This window comes from Saccopteryx bilineata, chromosome 3 (assembly GCF_036850765.1).
Source record: "Saccopteryx bilineata isolate mSacBil1 chromosome 3, mSacBil1_pri_phased_curated, whole genome shotgun sequence".
NCBI lineage: Eukaryota > Metazoa > Chordata > Mammalia > Chiroptera > Emballonuridae > Saccopteryx > Saccopteryx bilineata.
In genome coordinates this window covers 222122224-222128893 of record NC_089492.1, presented here as the reverse complement: position 1 = coordinate 222128893, position 6670 = coordinate 222122224, and positions in this window count along the sequence as shown.

The following is a 6670-nucleotide window of genomic DNA, read 5'->3' as shown; positions in this document are numbered from 1 at the left end:
AACCCAAAAGCAGCCGAAGAAAGGAGATAATAAAAATCAGAGCAGAAATAAATGAATTAGAGAACAGAAAAACTATAGAAAAAATTAATAGAACAAGGAGCTGGTTCTTTGAAAAGATCAACAAAATTGACAAACCCTTGGCAAGACTTACCAAGGAAAAAAGAGAAAGAACTCATATAAACAAAATCCAAAATGAAAGAGGAGAAATCACCACGGACACCGTAGATATACAAAGAATTATTGTAGAATACTATGAAAAACTTTATGCCACTAAATTCAACAACCTAGAAGAAATGGATAAATTCCTAGAACAATACAACCTTCCTAGACTGAGTCAAGAAGAAGCAGAAAGCCTAAACAGACCTATCAGTAGAGAAGAAATAGAAAAAACCATTAAAAACCTCCCCAAAAATAAAAGTCCAGGCCCTGACGGCTATACCAGCGAATTTTATCAAACATTCAAAGAAGACTTGGTTCCTATTCTACTCAAAGTCTTCCAAAAAATTGAAGAAGAAGCAATACTTCAAAACACATTTTATGAGGCCAACATAACCCTCATCCCAAAACCAGGCAAGGATGGCACAAAAAAAGAAAACTACAGACCAATATCTCTAATGAATACAGATGCTAAAATACTAAACAAAATACTAGCAAATCGAATACAACAACATATTAAAAAAATAATACATCATGATCAAGTGGGATTCATCCCAGAATCTCAAGGATGGTTCAACATACGTAAAACGGTTAATGTAATACACCATATCAACAAAACAAAGAACAAAAACCACATGATCTTATCAATAGACGCAGAAAAGGCTTTCGATAAAATACAACACAATTTTATGTTTAAGACTCTCAACAAAATGGGTATAGAAGGAAAATATCTCAACATGATAAAGGCCATATATGATAAACCATCAGCTAACATCATATTAAATGGCACTAAACTGAAGGCTTTCCCCCTTAAATCAGGAACAAGACAGGGTTGTCCACTCTCTCCACTCTTATTTAATGTGGTACTAGAGGTTCTCGCCACAGCAATCAGACAAGACAAAGAAATAAAAGGCATCCATATCAGAAAAGAAGAAGTAAAGGTATCACTTTTTGCAGATGATATGATCCTATACATCGAAAACCCCAAAGAATCCACAAAAAGACTACTAGAAACAATAAGCCAATACAGTAAGGTCGCAGGATACAAAATTAACATACAGAAGTCAATAGCCTTTCTATATGCCAACAATGAAACAACTGAGAACGAACTCAAAAGAATAATCCCCTTCACGATTGCAACAAAAAAAATAAAATACTTAGGAATAAACATAACAAAGAATGTAAAGGACTTATATAATGAAAACTATAAACCATTGTTAAGGGAAATCGAAAAAGATATAATGAGATGGAAGAATATACCTTGTTCTTGGCTAGGAAGAATAAATATAATCAAGATGGCTATATTACCCAAAGCAATATACAAATTTAATGCAATTCCCATCAAAATTCCAATGACATTTTTTAAAGAAATAGAGCAAAAAATCATCAGATTTATATGGAACTATAAAAAACCCCGAATAGCCAAAGCAATCCTAAAGAAAAAGAATGAAGCTGGGGGCATAACAATACCTGACTTCAAACTCTATTATAGGGCCACGACAATCAAAACAGCATGGTATTGGCAGAAAAATAGACACTCAGGCCAATGGAACAGAATAGAAAGTCCAGAAATAAAACCACATATATATAGTCAAATAATTTTTGATAAAGGGGCCAACAACACACAATGGAGAAAAGAAAGCCTCTTCAATAAATGGTGCTGGGAAAACTGGAAAGCCACATGCAAAAGAATGAAACTGGACTACAGTCTCTCTCCCTGTACAAAAATTAACTCAAAATGGATCAAAGATCTAAACATAAGACCTGAAACAATTAAGTACATAGAAGAAGACATAGGTACTCAACTCATGGACCTGGGTTTTAAAGAGCATTTTATGAATTTGACTCCAATGGCAAGAGAAGTGAAGGCAAAAATTAATGAATGGGACTACATCAGACTAAGAAGTTTTTGCTCAGCAAGGGAAACTGATAACAAAATAAACAGAAAGCCAACTAAATGGGAAATGATATTTTCAAACAACAGCTCAGATAAGGGCCTAATATCCAAAATATACAAAGAACTCATAAAACTCAACAACAAACAAACAAACAATCCAATAAAAAAATGGGAAGAGGATATGAATAGACACTTCTCCCAGGAAGAAATACAAATGGCCAACAGATATATGAAAAGATGCTCATCTTCTTTAGCTATTAGAGAAATGCAAATCAAAACGGCAATGAGATATCACCTCACACCTGTTCGATTAGCTGTTATTAGCAAGTCAGGTAATAGCAAATGTTGGAGAGGCTGTGGAGAAAAAGGAACCCTCATACACTGTTGGTGGGAATGTAAAGTAGTACAACCATTATGGAAGAAAGTATGGTGGTTCCTCAAAAAACTGCAAATAGAACTACCTTATGACCCAGCAATCCCTCTACTGGGTATATATCCCCAAAACTCAGAAACATTGATACGTAAAGACACATGTAGCCCCATGTTTATTGCAGCATTGTTCACAGTGGCCAGGACATGGAAACAACCAAAAAGCCCATCAATAGATGACTGGATAAAGAAGATGTGGCACATATACACTATGGAATACTACTCAGCCATAAGAAATGATGACATCGGAACATTTACAGCAAAATGGTGGGATCTTGATAACATGATACGAAGCGAAATAAGTAAATCAGAAAAAAACAGGAACTGTATTATTCCATACGTAGGTGGGACATAATAGTGAAACTAAGAGACATTGATAAGAGTGTGGTGGTTACGGAGGGGAGGGGGGAATGGGAGAGGGATAGGGGGTGGGAGGGGCACAAAGAAAACAAGATAGAAGGTGACAGAGGACAATCTGACTTTGGGTGGTGGGTATGCAACATAATTGAAAGACAAGATAACCTGGACTTGTTATCTTTGAATATATGTATCCTGATTTATTGATGTCACCCCATTAAAAAAATAAAATTATAAAAAAAAAAAAAAAAAAAAAAAAAAAAAATTCAATGTTATCTATTAGGAAAAAAAAAAAAAAAGAAGTGGAAGAGAGGGAAAAGGGAATGGAGAACATATTGAAGCAAATAATTTATGAGGACTTCCAAAGCCTGTGGAAAGAGTTAGAGCCTCGAATCCAAGAAGCAAACAGAACACCAAGTTACCTCAACCCAAACAGACCTACTCCAAGGCACATCATAATGAAATGATTACAAATCAATGACAAAGAAAGAATCCTCAAGGCAGCTAGGGAGAAGAAGGATATAACATATAAAGGAAGGCCTAGTAAGCTATCATCAGAAACTCTTGAAGCCAGAATAGAGTGGACCCCAACATTTAAAGTACTGAAAGAGAAGAGCTACCAACCAAGAATACTATATTCATCAAAGCTATCCTTCATATATGAAGGCGAAATGAAAACATTTACAGACATACAGAAACTGAGGGAATTTATCACCAGAAAACCCCTACTACAGAAAATACTAAAGGGGGCTATTCAACCAGATACAAAGAACAAAACAAGACAAAACTATAAGTAAATTTTTTTTAAACAAAACCACAATAAAAACAAGGATAACCTGTGACAACAATAACATAAAAGGGGAGAGGATAAAGATCAGAAATAACAAAGAAGGATGGAATGCAGAAGCACTCATGAGATAATGTACTCTAATAAATATGATAATTTTTCTTCTAATAACTTAATGGTAACCACCCCTGAAAATGCCACTACTGAAACATATAGCTTAAAAAAGAAGAAACAGAAGATAGAAGTATGGAACACCACCAAACAAAAACTAATGACCGACAAACAAAAAAGAATAACCAAACAAGACACAAAGCTATCAGAAAGCAGTATATAAAATGGCAATAGGAAATCCTCAAGTGTCAATAATTACACTAAATGTATATGGTTGAACTCACCAATAAAGAGGCACAGATTGGATCAAGAAGCAAAACTCAACAATATACTGCCTTCAAGAGACACATCTAAGCTACAAGGATAAAAATAGATTCAAAATGAAAGGTTGGAAAATGATTCTCCAAGCAAATAATATCCAAAGAAAAGCAGGAGTAGCTATATTCATATCTAACAATGCTGACTACAAGACAACAAATGTAACCAGAGACAAAGATGGACAGTTCATAATGATAAAGGGGACATTGTATCAAGAAGACATAACACTTCTTTATATATGCACCAAACCAAGGAGCACCAAAATATATAAGACAACTACTAACTGATCTAAAAGTGCAAACCAAAAAAAATTTAATCATACTTGGAGACCTCAATACACCATTGATGGCTTTAGATTGTTCATCCAAACAGAAAATCAGTAAAGAAATATCGGCCTTAAATGAAACACTAGAACAAATGGACATAATAGACATCTACAGGACATTTCATCCCAAAACATCAGAATATACATTTTTCTCCAGTGTACATGGAACATTCTTAAGAATAGACCATATGCTGGGCCACAAAACTAACACCAACAAATTCAGAAAGATTGAAATAATACCAAGCATATTCTCTGACCATAAGACTTTGCAACTAGAATTCCACTGCAAAAAAGAAGAAACACACCCACAAAAAACTGGAAATTAAACAACATAATTCTAAAAAATGAATGGGTCAAGAAGAAATAAGAGATCAAAAGATATACAGACAAATGAAAATTACAACATTACATATCAGATTCTCTGGGATGCAGCAAAAGGAGTAATAAGAGGAAAGTTCATATCACTACATGCTTATATAAAAACCAATAGAGAGCACAGGTAAACACCTTAACATCACATCTTAAGGAACAAGAAAAAGAAGAACAAAGGCAACCCAAAACCAGAAGAAAGGAAATAACAAAAATTAGATAAAAATAAATGAAATAGAGAACAGAAAAACTATAAAAAAATTAATACAACAAAGAGCTAGTTCTTTGAAGAGACCAATAAATTAACAAACCCCTAGAAAGACTCACTAAGGAAAATAAAGAAAAGACTTATATAAACAAAATCCAAAATGAAAGAGGAGAAATTATCACAGATATCATAGATATACAAAGGATTATTGCAGAATACTATTAAAAATTGTATGCCGGAGATGACGTCAGAGTAATGGCGGGGTAGGAAGCGATACCGATAAATCTCCCCCAAAACTCAACAAGATCTTCAACCAGAAACAGAAAAACCTATACTTGGAGCCTCCAGATGCTTCGCAATACACCCAAAGGTATGATTGAGTGAAAAATTGGCTAAATATATAACCAAACCCCGAAGGAAAAAGGGAGTAAGAAATGCTCCGCCTTCCTCACTAACCTAAACAGGGCGGCTTTCTCTGGTAACTGTGAATATAGAAACTGAGGCGGGCAAAGGGGGTGAATAGATCCAGGCCGCCGCGGCACAAACGGCCGAACCAGGCTGTGGCATACAGATCCAAGCCGAGGAAAATCTGATCCTGTGGCAACCCGGGCAATACAAGCTAACACTCGCGCCAAACCCAAACAAAGAAAGACAAGCGGAGCGGCCATTTTACCCGGTCTCCTGGTCGGTGCGCAGTTAGTGGGCGAGAATTTCTTCCTAGGCCCCGAGAGTGCGTGCCCGTGTTGCCCCACGGAGAGGCAGGGTCAGAGTCCTTTCTGTGGGCCGAGGACAGAGTCTCTGGGCAGCCCCAGCTCCCTGGGAAAGCCACGCACGGGAGGGAGTGAGAACTACTTCCAACGGTGGAGATTTTCCGTGCTGGTGAGGGTTTCACTCAGAGGGAACCGCGGCCGGCCTCATATCCTGGTCTGCGCACGCAGATAAGGAGTGAGTGATTCCTCCGAGTGCCTCCGCAGTGCGCGCCCGTGTTATCGCACAGAGGGGCAGAGTCAGGGGCCTTTGTGTGGGCCAAAGCGGAATCTCGAGCCGCCCCAGCGCCTTGCAAAAGCCGCGCACGGGGACGGAGCGAGACTCAATTCCAACGCTGCAACTTTTCCCTGCGGTTGGGGGTTTCACTCAGAGCGTGAGACTGCTGGCTGGATATCCTGGTTGCAGACAGTGAGTGAGAGTTTCCTCCAAGCGCCCCCCAGAAGTGGGCGCCCGCTTGTGTTACCGGACAGAGTGGCAGAGCCAGTGGTCTTTGAGTGGGCGGAAAGCCCACCTGATTATGCTAGCAGCTCTGACTGACTGAGCCTTACCCAGAGCCCTGTGCTGAGTGGAAATAGAGTGGGGAGTTGCCAGCTCTTTGAGCCTCTTACTATCCAGGCAGAGGCAGCAGCAACCCCATAGCTGGATTATCAGGCTACTAATTGAGGAAGGAAAGACTAGGAGAAAGGCTCCAGGAACACGGACTCTCTCACTGTCGGAGCTTATAAATGCTAATGAGCCTCGACTCCCACAAGACTAAAGCACAATACATGACATTGCCATAGAGACTTATCAACTGCAAGCCTCTACCTGAGCGTGCCAAAGGGGCAGAACCCGGGGTACAGAGTCACCGACCAGGAAGAGGGAGAGAAAAGAAAAAGCAAGAAGATAACCTCTCAAAATCAAGAATAATCTGCAGACTTTATAACCTATCCCATTTTATTATAT